The sequence below is a fragment of the Pogona vitticeps genome, chromosome 2 (genome assembly GCF_051106095.1).
Source record: "Pogona vitticeps strain Pit_001003342236 chromosome 2, PviZW2.1, whole genome shotgun sequence".
Taxonomy (NCBI): Eukaryota; Metazoa; Chordata; class Lepidosauria; order Squamata; family Agamidae; genus Pogona; species Pogona vitticeps.
In genome coordinates this window covers 11,397,524-11,410,999 of record NC_135784.1, presented here as the reverse complement: position 1 = coordinate 11,410,999, position 13,476 = coordinate 11,397,524, and the positions used below count along the sequence as shown (strand labels likewise).

The 13,476-nt window shown below is 44.0% G+C and overlaps 2 protein-coding genes across 2 annotated transcripts in view; both read left to right on the top strand.

Moving 5' to 3' along the window:
* LOC110071056 (uncharacterized) overlaps positions 1-13,476 on the top strand; it is a 157,237-nt gene that overhangs the window by 2,110 nt on the left and 141,651 nt on the right. Inside the window, exon 2 of the mRNA XM_078387607.1 lies at positions 155-381. The gene's annotated coding sequence lies outside the window, so the exon portion shown is untranslated. The remainder of the gene's footprint in view (positions 1-154; positions 382-13,476) is intronic.
* The window catches only part of LOC140703738 (uncharacterized), a 120,967-nt gene that overhangs the window by 82,220 nt on the left and 25,271 nt on the right, over positions 1-13,476 (top strand). The window contains exons 4-5 of the mRNA XM_078387990.1: positions 4,185-4,272; positions 5,763-5,850. The gene's annotated coding sequence lies outside the window, so the exon portion shown is untranslated. The remainder of the gene's footprint in view (positions 1-4,184; positions 4,273-5,762; positions 5,851-13,476) is intronic.

Here is a 13,476-nt window from a genome sequence, read left to right as displayed (position 1 = left end):
TATTTCAACATGGAGGGCAGGAGCAAATAAGGACCGGAAGGCATCCCGGCCTCTCCTTCTGGGGCGTTCCCTCTCCTGACAGGTCTTTTGCAGAGTGAATGGCTCTGAAGGGTCCGTTCCAGACAAAGTAGTCATGAAATGCTTTCTTTTACAGCAGGGGCATCTCACACCAAGAACCCCTCCCTTGGTTGCCACCTTTCCAACCCCTACGAGGTTTAGAGTGAGCTCAGAGGGAAGAGTGAAGCCTAAGCAAGGTTAGGGGTTGGAAGAAAACACGCCAGAGAAATCCTGAGATCTGAACTCTGATCGCCTTGGGTTGGCAAACACACGACACAGGGCCCTTGGCACGTTGGAGACACCCCCTGCGTTGGGATCCTTGAGGTGAGAAAAATAACAAATGCTCCCCTGAGAACAGAGGGCCTGGTTCAAGGGTCAGTCGGTTACATCACACAGGCTGTGGTGTTTTCTTGATATTGATTTTGTGTTTTAAAAATTTACATGAGTTGCCGTGGGCCCTTTTAAAGGAGAAAGGTGGGGTAAAAATATTTTAAATAATTAGTGAGTAAAATACACTGTTGTTTGCTGCTGCTTTCATTGCAGGTCCTGTTGCTCTCTGGTTCCCCTCTGTTGCCCCAACCTCACTGGGATGGGGGGAGCTTTTATCTCAGAGCCCAGCAATAGATGTTCCTTCCTTTCCTCCCTCCCTCCTTCCTGCCTGCCTTCCTTCCTGCCTGCCTTCCTGCCTGCCTTCCTTCCTGCCTGCCTGCCTGCCTGCCTGCCTTCCTGCCTTCCTTCCTTCCTTCCTTCCTTCCTTCCTTCCTTCCTTCCTTCCTTCCTTCCTTCCTTCCTTCCTTCCTGTGGTTTATTTCTGTTTCTCTTGTTCTGCTGTCTGAAGAAGAGAGAGAGAGAAATGGGAATGTGACCTCGTTCAACAGCAACATGACGAAGGGACATCCGGCAAGGAAAGATTTTTGATTTGCTTTATCCCTAAAGCCTCCACGCTGATGTTTTTCTTTTTCTTTTCTCCTAGGAAGGGGTGAGACTGAGCTGAGTTGTCTTTGCTGTTTTTGGCACCAAAAACCGAACAACCAAATCCCACATCCCTCCAGGATTTGCAAGGTAAGTGGGATTTCAAGAGGTGGCTTAAGTAGCCTTGCCACACACTCTCTCTCCTCTCAGTATCCCTGGCCCAGCAGGGATTTGAATCCAGGTCTCCTGGTTTCCAGTCTGGTACTCCATCCACGACACCACACTCCTTCTTTGAACATGTGCAAAGTGTTCCTATTTGACAGTATGGTTTTCTTTGCATTTTACTTAAGTGTATTTTTTGAAGATTTCAATCCTGCTCACCCCAAACCCCATGATCCAAGAAATAGCTGGAGAATTAAAAACCCTCCTTCACTTTGACCCCGGCCAGTATTCTGGTTTCTCCTTCTTCTGTCACTGTTGCTGCTTCATTCAGTTAATAGGGCGCTGATCAGACCCATTGAAATAAATGTAATGAGGAAACACACTCCCTTCATTCTTGTCCAATCTCCTTTTAGCACAAATAGGGAAAGACCCAATCTTTAGGTTGGAATCATCTTGAAAGGGGTTACTGGGCATTCGCAATTTTTGATGTAAAAACAAAACAAAAAACACCCTGCTAACCTTCTGGAAAAGAAAGCAAAGAAGGAAAGTCTATAAGTGGCCCATCGACCCTACCCCACAAAGGAGGGGGCAAATTTTTTCCTTTATTTTTAGGGCTATGAACCCCAGATGTGTAGAGAATACATCCCTGTCTCTCTTCAGAAAAGGTGTCAGACATCAGCTACTTCACCTTTCCTTATGTTTGTCGGTGAAGGATGTGAAAGTCTGAGAAATGGCAGGAGTGGAAGGCTGGCAGTTTTTCCTGTTGAGACGCTGTTGCCTCTGGAGATATAATATAACGTCATTAAAAGAAGAATCCTTCTGGATTAAGCCAAGAACCCATGTCATCCAACTTCCTATATCTCACATTGGCTCTACCTGATGCCTTTGAGACCACACGAGATGACGAGAGACCTGTCACCTGAGACCGCTTCCCTGCATCTGGCCTTTTGAGGTAAGGTAAAGGTTCCCCTTGACATTTAGTCCAGTCGTGTCCTACTCTAGGGCGCGGTGCTCATCCCCATTTCCAAACCAGAGAGCCAGCGTTTGTCCGAAGACAGTTTCCGTGGTCACATGGCCAGCGCGACTAGACATGGAATGCCATGACCTTCCCACCGAGGTGGTACCCATTTATCTACTCGCATTTTTACATGCTTTCGAACTGCTAGGTTGGCAGGAGCTGGGACAAGCGATGGGAGCTCACTCTGTCACATGGATTCGATCTGACGACTGCTGGTCTTCTGACCTTGCAGCACAGAGGCTTCTGCGGTTTAACCCGAAGTGCCACCACTGGCCTTTTGAGGTACCTTTTTTTTTTAAGCCGTGAGATTAAATAGACCCATCATGGCTGGTAACCTGTGATGGATTTTTCTTCCAGAAAACTCTCCAATCCCCCTTTTCAAGGCATCTAGGCCAGATGTCATCACCACATCCTGTGGCAAGCAGTTCTAAAGACAAACAGCAAACATGATAAAGAAATACGATCCCTAGGTTGATCTTTAGTTCCATCGAATTGGCTTTCTTCACTGCTGCCGCACACTGGGTGGACACTTCCTTTGAGCTGTCCACCAGCACACCAAGATCTCTTTCCTGATCCGTCACAGACCGTTCAGAACCCATTAGCTCATGAAAAAAAAGATTTGATTTCATGTCCCAGTGTGCATACCTTTACATTTTCTTAAATTTTCTTATATTGAAATGCATTTGCCATTTTACTGCCCATTCTCCCAGCTTGGAGAGATCCTTCTGGACTTCTTCGCAATCCCTTGTGGTCTTCCCCGCCCGGAAAAGCTTTCTGTCATCTGCCAACTTGTCTACCTCACTGCTTATCCCTGTCTCCAGATCATTTATGAACAGGTTGAAAAGCACTGATTCCAGGACAGATCCCGGGGACACACTGCTTTTCCCCTCTCTCCATTATGAAAACTGCCCATTGACAATTCTCTGTTTCCTGGTTCTCAACCAATTCTCCATCTATAAGAGGAATAACAAAAGCAGTCTGTTTAGCAGCAGTGATATTTGGATGAACAGTTTAATCAATTTTTCAGCCGTTTTGAGGTGGAAGCAGGTACAACTGTTATTCCAGCACCTGCTCTCTATAGTACATCCCTAGAATCTACCATCGACAGACAACCACTGCTACTGCAGGTTTCAGATGTGAGATGCGCTTTCCAGAATATTAATGTTCGAAATGCAGCTGGACCAGATGGAATAATGGGACGAGATGTTAGGGGCTGCGCTGCAGAACTAGCTGCAGAATTTTTACAAATATTTTCAATCTATCCTTGTATTTTTCTGTCCCCAGAGCTATAATTGCACTTAATAATGAACTTAAAGGCCACCAGTAGTGAATTCCTGGACAGTGTTGCTTAACCTGCGGTTTGTATTTTTAGTGGGGGATTTTTAGTGGGTGGGGAGTGTTTGAGGATATTTGTATGTGTGTGTATGTGGGTCTCTGGGTGTCTGTGTGAATTTCGTTGTATGGGTATACTATGTATAGACTTACAATGACAATAAAATTTATTTGATTTGCTTTGACTTGCCCTCTTATCCCCTGACTGTGGAGTTCTCTCAGCAGCCTTTGGCGAGCGGCAACAGAGAGTCTGGTGCAACCCTTGGTCCACGACATCACACGGGCTCTGGTGCTTTCTAGATGTTGATTTTGTTTTCCTTTTTTAGTGCAGCTTTGGTTTGATTCATTTTAATGCTAGTACTCCTGCATTTCTTCACTTTTAAATGTTGCCTTTTTCTGATGCACGTAAGCTATCTTGGGTCTTTTTTAATGAGAAAGGCAAGATTAAAAATGTTTTAAATAAACAGTGAGAAACATCCCATCTTGTATGCTGCTGCTTTCGTTGTATGTGTCAGAGGGAAGATCCGCCTGCCTGCCTGCTTTTGTGTTCGTCTTGTTCTGCTGCCTGAAGAGGAGAGAGAGATGGGGACGGAGCCCCGTTCAATTGAAACATAACGAAGGCACAACCTGTAAAGAAACATTTTTGATTTGCTTTATTCATGAAGCCTCCAGGCTGATCTTTTCTATTTTTCTTTTCTCCTAGGCAGGGGTGAGACTGAGCTGAGTTGTCTTTGCTGTTTTTGTGACCAAAAAGAAAAAACCAAATCCCAGATCCCTCCAGCATTTGCAAGGTAAGTGAGATTTCAAGAGGCGGTTTAAGTAGCTTTGCCGCACACACTCTCCTCTTGGTTTTCCCGGCCCAGCAGGGATTTGAATCCAGGTCTCCTGGTTTCCAGTTGGTACTCCATCCACGACACCACACTTCTTCTTTGAACATGTGCAAAGTGTTGGTATTTGAGGGTGTGGTTTTCTTTGCATCTTATTTATGGTTTTTTAAAAAATATTTCAATCCTGCTCACCACAAACCCCATGGTCACCAAAGGCAGGTCCTGTTGACAAGAGGCAAACCTTGGTCATCCTGATTTAGGGTTTGTGGGGTTTCCCTTCAAGTCTCCCTTCTTCTTCCCCTTTAACAGACAAGCCAGAATGGGGGATTTTGCTTTACACCATCCACCTCTATTTCAGACTCTGATGATAATTGATGAATAGGTAACGTCATTTCTGTTCCCACCTTCTCCTTCGATGGGAGGATAAAAGGGACATTTCCTGTGCTGTGAGGTTGCTTCTGACCCATGGGGACCCTAAGAGGGATCCGTGAGAGAAGTGAGACGATGATGGAGATGTTCACCATTGCTAACCCACCCCCGTGAGTTTCCTTGGTTGAGAGGACTTTCGAGCCCAGATCCCAACCCTACACACTTCATAAATGACACTACGTCACCCCATATATGAGGGTCCTTGAGTTATGTGAGCTGCTCAAGGAGGGGTCACCCTTCTTCCCAACCTGCAAGTCCGCTTCCGTGGCTGTAGGGATTTGAACTCAAGTCTCCCAAGACCTAGTCCAACCTTCAGTCCACTACATCACACAGGATCAGGTGTTGATTTTGTTTTCCATTTGTAGTGTAGTATTGTGCTGATTTTTTTAATAAGTTTGTTGTCTTGCTGCTTTTCACTTTTAAATGTTCTCTTCTACTGATGAAAGTAAACTGCCTTGGGTCCTTTTTAACGAGAAAGGTGGGGTAAAAATATTGTAAAAAAATTGTGGAAGAAAAACAATCTTGTTTGCTGCTGCTTTCATTATATGTATGAGAAGGAAGCCTGCCCCGTTGCTCTCTGGATTCCTGCTGTTGCCCCTCAGATGGTTTTATGTCAGAGTCTGGCATGAGATGCTCCTTCCTTCCCTCCTTCCTTCCTTCCTTCCTTCCTTCCTTCCTTCCTTCCTTCCTTCCTTCCTTCCTTCCTTCCTTCCTTCCTTCCTTCCTTCCTTCTCCTCTTGTTCTGCTGCCTGAAGAAGGGAGAGGGATGAAGATTTAGCCCCATTCAATATAAACATGACAAAAGCACTTCCCGTAAGGCAGTGGTCCCCAATCTTGGGCCTCCAGATGTTCTTGGACTACAACTCCCAGAAGCCTTCAACACTATCTCTGCTGGCCAGGATTTCTGGGAGTTGAAGTCCAAGAACATCTGGAGGCCCAAGGTTGGGGACCGCTGCCGTAAGGAAACATTTTTTTATTTACTTTATCCATGAATCCTCCAGGCTGATCTTTTTCTTTTCTTCTAGGAAGGGGTGAGACTGAGCTGAGTTGACTTTGCTGTTTTTAGGACCAAAACCGAAGAAACAAATCCCAAATCCTTCCAACATTTGCAAGGTAAGTGAGATTTCAAGAGATGGCTTAAGTAGTCTTGCCAACCACTCACTTCTCTCAGTTTCCCTGGCCCAGCAGGGATTTGAATCCAGGTCTCCTGGTTTCCAGTCTGGTACTCCATCCACAACACCTTACTTCCTCTTTGAACATGTGCAGCGTGGTGGTGTTTGGGGAGATGGTTTCCTTTCATCTTATTTAGGTGTAGAGTTTTCTAGGAAAAATCTGCTCACCCCAACCCCATGCTCACCAAGGGTAGGTCCTGTTGATAAAACCAAACCTTGGCCATCTTGATTTGGGGTGTAGGGGTTCCCTTTCAAGGCTCCCTTCTTGTTCCCCCTGAACAGACAAGCCAGACCGGGGAATTTTGCTTTGCACCATCCACCTCTAATTTGGACTCTTAAGATAATTGATTAACAGATAACGTCATTTCTGTTCCCACCTTCTCCTTGTGTGGGAGGATAAAAGGGACAATAGACTAAGGCTGAACCCAAACAAGACGGGAGTCCTCCAACTGGGAGCCCCTGATGTCCTTGATTTATGTGGTTCCCAACGCACGCTGGGCGTTCTTCTGGACACAACGCTGTCAATGGAGAACCAGAAAGAGCCCATGGTCCAATCCGCTTCCCTCTTAAACGATCTGCTAACTTCCCTGCCTGGATGCATTTGTCACTCCCCGGATTGGTCCATGTGCAGATAGTCTCACGCCTTCCTGGAGCAGATGGCCACACATTCAAAAGGGAAAGATGCAGTAGTAATGGGAGATTTCATTTATCCCTAAATATGTTGGCTGTTAGACTCTGCCAAGAGCACAAGGTCCAACAAATTCCTTTCTGGGCTTGCAGGCAATTTCATGGTCCAGAAAGTGGAAGAGGCAACAAGGGGAACAGCTATTTCAGATCTCATCTTCGCCAACAGGGAGGACCTTGTTAATGAGGTTGAAGTGGTGGGAGTGACCATCCTCTCTTGGAAGTCGTTACACAATGGGAAGGGGAAGCGAAGTGTAATCATACATGCATTCTAGACTTCAAGAAAGCCAATTTTTGTAAATTTAGGGAAATATTGGCTAAAATTCCATGGACAAAGGTACTAAAAGAGAGGGGAGTTCAGGACAGATGGGAATTTTTTTCCACAGATAATGACTCTGACAAGCTAATCCATTTTGGGCTCAGATCAACCTTATATGTGGAACAACATAATTACTTCTCTGTTTCCCCGAAAATAAGACAGGGCCTTGTATTAATTTTTGCGCCAAAAATGCATTAGGGCTTATTTTCAGAGGATGTTTTTTTTTCTGTACAAAGATCTACGTTCGTTCAAATACAGTTATGTCATCTTCCGGTTGCTGTACAAGGGTGTAGGGCAGGGTTTCACTTAACTGGGGCTTATTTTTGAGGTAGGGCTTATATTATGAGTATCCTTGAAAATCATACTAGGGCTTATTTTCAGGTTAGGTCTTACTTTTCGGGAAACAGGGTAGATATATACATACATACATATATACATACGTACATAAACGGACGGCTACTCACATTTCATGTAGCCAAGCAAGAATCTTCTTCACACTTCTCACCTTTGCTAAGTTAGGCAGCTAATTGACCAGAAATGGTTTCTCCAGGGCCAGATGGTTAGAGAAAAGAAACTCTCATGGAGACAGATTGTCATCTGAATCCAGACTTTTTCCAGATCTTCTTCACTGCAAGCCCTACTCTCATGTAGAAACTACCTCCCGCTGGCACTGCTGGGGGGGTTTGATTGACCCACAGTTTACACAGGGGCCCCCAGAGCCCTGGGAATTCCCTCTGCTATCGCTGCCATAGCTCTGCATCCCCCCTTTTTTTCTTAATAAATTCTAATTGCATTATAATATCAAAACCTTGACTGTCAAAAGCATCAGTTCTTTGGCGGTCAGCCTTCTTTATGGTCCAGCTCTTGCTCCCCTACATTGCTAATGGAAAAACCATAGCTTTAACTCTTCGGAGTTTTGTTGGCAAGGTGATATCTCTGCTTTTTTAAGATGCTGTTGAGGTTTGTCATGATGGGACCAATGGCCATGATCTTAGTTTTTTTTTTTTTTTATGTGGAGCTTCAGACCATTTTTGCACTCTCCTAATTCCATATTTCGTTTTAACTGTTGCTTCCTATCCTATATATCGATTTCTCAGGAGGTAGATAAGATGGTCAGGAACTCCCATGTTTTAAAGAACTTGCCATAGATTGCCGTGGTCCACACAGTCAAAGTCTTTTGCATAGTCAATGAAGCAGAAGTAGATGTTTTTCTGGAACTCTCTGGCTTTCTCAATTAAACCAGTGCATGTTAGCAATTTGGTCTCTAGTTCCTCTGCCCCTTTGAAATCCAGCTTGTAATTCTAGGAGTTCTTGGTCCACATACTGCTGAAGCGAGTTGTTGTTTAGTCATTTATTCGTGTCCGACTCTTCGTGACCCCATTGACCAGAACACGCCAAACCCTCCTGTCTTTCCAGAGTTGGGTGAAATTCATGTTGGTACCTTCCGAGTGGTATTGTCTGCATATATTAGGTTATTGATAATTAATTCTTATTCTTAATTCTGGCTTGGGATTCATCCAGGCCAGCCTTCTGTATGATGTATTCTGCATGTAAGTTTAATAAGCAGGGGAACAATATACAGCCTTGCGGTACTCCCTTCCCAATTTTGAACCAATTTGTTGTCTTTTATCCAGTTTTAACTGTTGCTTCCTGTCCCACATATAGATATCTCAGGAGATACATATGGTGGTCAGCCACACTTTAAAGAGTTGCCATAGTTTGCTGTGGTCCACACAGTCAAAGGATTTTGAGTAGCCAATGAAGCAGAAGTAGATGTTGTTCTGGAACACTCTGGCTTTATCCATAATCCAGCGCATGTTAGCAATTTGGTCTCTAGTTTCCCTGCCCCTTCCAAATCCAGCTTGTACTTCTGGGAGTTCTTGGTCCACATACTTCTTAAGCTTGAGTGCAATTGTATGATAATTAGAACATTCTTTGGCACTGCCCTTCTTTGGGATTGGGATGTAGACTGATCTTTTCCAATCCCCTGGCCACTGTTGAGTTTTCCAAACTTGCTGGCATATTGAATGTAGCACCTTAACAGCATCATCTTTTCAGATTTTAAATAGTTCAGCTGGAATGCCATCACCTCCACTGTCCTTGTTGTTAAACAAGCTTTCTAAGGCCCACAGGGCTTCACTCTCCAGGATGTCTGGCTCAAGGTCAGCAACCACACTATCTGGGTTGTCCAGGATATCCAGATCTTTCTGGTATAATTCCTCTGTGTATTCTTGCCACCTCTTCTTGATGTCTTCTGCTTCCGTTAGGTCACTCCCATTTTTATCCTTTATCATGCCTATCTTTGCACAAAATGTTCCTTTTACATCTCCAATTTTCTTGAACAAATCTCTGGTTTTTCCTTTTCTATTCTTATCCTCTATTTCTTTGCATTGTTCATTTAAGAAGGCCTTCTTGTCTCTCCAAGCTTATTTGGAAGCCTGTGTTCCATTTTCTCTAACTTTCCCTATCTCCTTTGCATTTTCTTTCCCTTCTCTTCTTTGCTGTTTGTTAGGCCTTGTTGGACAGCCACTTTGCTTTCTTGCATTTCCTTTTCTATGGGGTAGTTTTTGTTGCTGCCTCCTGTACAATGTTATGAGCCTCCATTCCTAGTTCTTCAGGCACTCTGTCCACCCAGTCTTGTTCCTTACATCTATTCTTCACTTCCACTATGTATTCATAAAGACTTTGGTTTAGATCATACCTGACTAGCCGAGTGGTTTTTCCTACTTCCTTCAGTTTAAGTTTGAATTTTGCTATAAGAAGGTGATGATCAGAGCCACAGATCAATCTGAGATCAAGGAATATAATCAACCTGATTTCGATATAATGAGGTCCATGTGTAGAGTTTCCTCTTGTGTTGTTGGAAAAGAGTGTTTGTAATGATCAGCTTGTTCTCTTGACAAAACTCTATTAGCTTTTGCCCTGCTTCATTTTGAACTCCCAAGGACAAACATACCTGTTGTTCCTTTTATCTCTTGACTCCCTACTTTACCATTTCAATCTCCTATAATGAGAAGAACATCTTTCTTTGCTGTCAGTTCTAGAAGGTGTTGTAAGTCTTCATAGAACTGGTCAGTTTCAGACTCTTCAGTATTGGTGGTTGGTGCATAAACATGGATTATTGTGATGTTGAAAGGTCTGCCTTGGATTCGTATTGACATCATTCTATCATTTTTGAGATTGTATCCCATTATAGCTTTTCCCACTCTTTTGTTGACAATGAGGGCTACTCCATTTCTTCTATGGAATCCTTGCACACAATAGTAGATATTATAATCTTCTGAATTGAATTTGCCCATTCCTGTCCATTTTAGTTTACAGACACCCAGGATGTCAATGTTTATTCTTGCCATCTCCTGTTTGACCACATCCAGCTTACCGAGGTTCATAGATCTTACATTCCAGGTTCCTTTGCAGTATTTTTTTTTCCAGCATTGTTCTTTCCTTTCACTTCCAGGCGCGTCCACAGCTGAGCGTCCTTTCGGCTTTGGCCCAACCACTTCATTAGCTCTGGAGCTACTTGTCCTCCGCTCTTCCTCAGTAGCATGTTGGACAATTTCTGACCTGAGGGGCTCATCTTCCAGTGTCATATCTTTTAGCCTTTTGTTTCTGTTCATGGAGTTTTCTTGGCAAAGATATTGGAGTGGCTTGCCAATTCCTGTTAATGGGTGGGATGATGGCTGAAGGTCCCTGGAGGTCTCACTATGGTCCCTCCCTCTCTGCCTCTGCTTCACCTCATCTACAACCAGGTCCTCACGGGAGCGAACCTGTTCCTTGAGCTCCTGGAGAGCTCCTTGCAACGAGGACACACCCCTGACTTTTGCCCAAGAGGTATGTGTGGCGCTCGCCCTTCTGGCCCCTGCTTTATCTCATAAAGGCTCACGCTCCTTCCTCCTCTTCACGCTGCCACCAGATGTTGTTTCCTAACATGAATTAGGTACTGGACACTTATGCTGCCAAACACAATCATTTTATTGAACAGGGTGGGGTTAATAAGCAGTTAGAAATTATAGTATAAATCACAGGAAGTGAATCACATATATTAAAAAAGGTTTGGTTCATTCAAGTAACTCTTTTAACTCTATCTATCTCTGGCCCTCCTGGTCCAATTCCCAAGCCTCCAGCTCTCTAATCCTCTTCCAGCCCCCCTTCTCTCTTCCCCCTGATCTCCAAACTCTCCTCTGGCCCTGCCTTTCAGTCTCTCCATTGGCTCTCCCATCAAGGTTCCGCAGTGATGGATAGGTGACGTCTGGGCTATCCGCTATAGCAGTGGTCCCCAACCCTGGGCCTCCAGATGTTCCCGGAATAGAACTCCCAGAAGCCTTACCACCACCTTTGCTGGCCAGGATTTCTAGGATTTGAAGTCCAAGAACATCTGGAGGCCCAGGGTTGGGGACAACTGCGCTACAGTATGCTGTCTTGCACGAGACCCTCGGTGCAAAACACGGGATAGTCGCCAACCCGCTGCTGGCTTCCTGGCTGCAAGCTGGCATTTCTTTGAAGCTTGCCAAACCTCTCCTCAAAGGACGTGAGAACTCGCTATGTCTTCTTAGCCTGCACTTGGTTGCAGGAGGCAAGGACCTATAACTTGACCACATCTGTAACATGCAGTAGTACCTCAGTTTACGTAGGCCTCGGTTTATGTAATTTCTCATTTATGAACGGAAATCAGTTTGAAATAATAGCTTGGTTTACTTCCCCCCCCCCCCGTTTCTTTCAGTTTGAGAATTAATTTTCCTCGTAAGTGGTGGTCTGTAGCGCCGCCACCATCACTATGGCAATCAGCGTTCTGGTCTATGTATTTTTCACATGGCATAAAGTATTGGAGGATGCATTGTAATGTGCAGCATTTAGAACTGGTGAACTCACTGTGTCTTCTTACCCTGCATTTGGTTGCTACATCACATTCCTCCACTTTTACTCTTCCTTTCTAACACTGGCCTTCCTCCCGCCCAATATTCATTTATGTTAACCAATCCTTTAATTCAGACATTTTTTCCTCTTTAATCAACTTTGAGAAATTCCCTTCAAATTTTCTAGAAACCTAAGTACAATCATTGGGGAGAATAAAGGAATGAGGTTAAAAAGAGAATTTAAAAATTGATCATCAGTACATTCATTATAGATGAAAAAATTCTACCAAATTGTGATAGCTGATCTTCCTATAATGATTTAATTTATTTTTAATTTCTAATTTCAACTTCTCAAAATTTTGCTTTTTATAATCTTTTTTATTTTTAGTAACATTTATTCATCCTTATTGTAGTATATGTAGCAATAGTAGTTTTCCTCCTAATTCAATTAACGAAGGTCATCTCAGGTTTATTTGTTCATTTTGTCCTTTCCCCACTGATTATAATTACTGTGGATAATGGTGATCGTTCTGTAAGAAGCATGTAAAACACTGTTTCCCAACCTTTTTTTAAGTCATGGCCGCCTTGTATAATCGCTAAGTGATCTGCAATTCCCCCTCCCACATTTTCATTTAAAAGGCATTTTGATGTGAGAATGAAATTACATCAAAATAGACTTTTCATAATAGAGTTCTACCGTAATGATTAAAGGAGGGCTGCAAATCTACTCTACCAAATATTTACATATTTATTAAATTGATACCCCACCCATCTAGACTGAAGTCTACTCTGGGTGGCTAACAATAATATATAAAATTAAAGGTAAAGGTAAAGGTTCCCCTTGACAATTTTTGTCCAGTCGTGTTCGACTCTAGGGGGTGGTGCTCATCCCCGTTTCCAAGCCATAGAGCCAGCGTTTTTGTCCGAAGACAATATTCCGTGGTCACATGGCCAGTGCGACTTAGACACGGAACGCTGTTACCTTCCCACCAAGGTGGTCCCTATTTATCTACTTCCATTTGCTTGCTTTCGAACCACTAGGTTGGCGGGAGCTGCGACAAGCGACGGGCGCTCACTCCATCACGTGGATTCGATCTTATGACTGCTTGGTCTTCTGACCCTGCAGCACAGGCTTCTGCGGTTTAGCCCGCAGCGCCACCACGTCCCTTGAATTAAAATATAATAATAAAATAAAAAATAATAGTAAAAACGTACTTCAAAATGGGGAAAATAATGTGGTAATGACAGGAGGGAAAGCCTGCCTAAAGAGCCAGGTCTTAAGTTTCCTCTTTTAAACACCCAGACAGATCTGTGGGGGCATACTGTTCAAGAGGTAAGGGGCCACTGCGGAGAAGGCCCGGTTTCTTGTTCTTTCTCTCTGAGCCTTAGGACCCTCAGCCACCCTTCCTAGCTAGAACGAGGGATTCGAGTAGATCTAAATCAACTAGGGTTTTCATTTACACTTTCAAATAAATGTGGAAACAAAGAGGCAGCCAATACAAGGCCACTAGAGTGGGGAAAATATGCTCATGTTTTCTCAGCCCAGTGAGAAGTCTGGCCGACGCATTCTGTATCATTTGAACCTTCTGCATCAGTGTGAAAGGCAGCCCCACGTAGAGTGTATTACATTAGTCTAATCCTGAGATTGCAAGCACATGGATGGTCCTTACTTCCTCCTCTGTGACCCAGGCAGAGCCCGAATGGGTCTTTC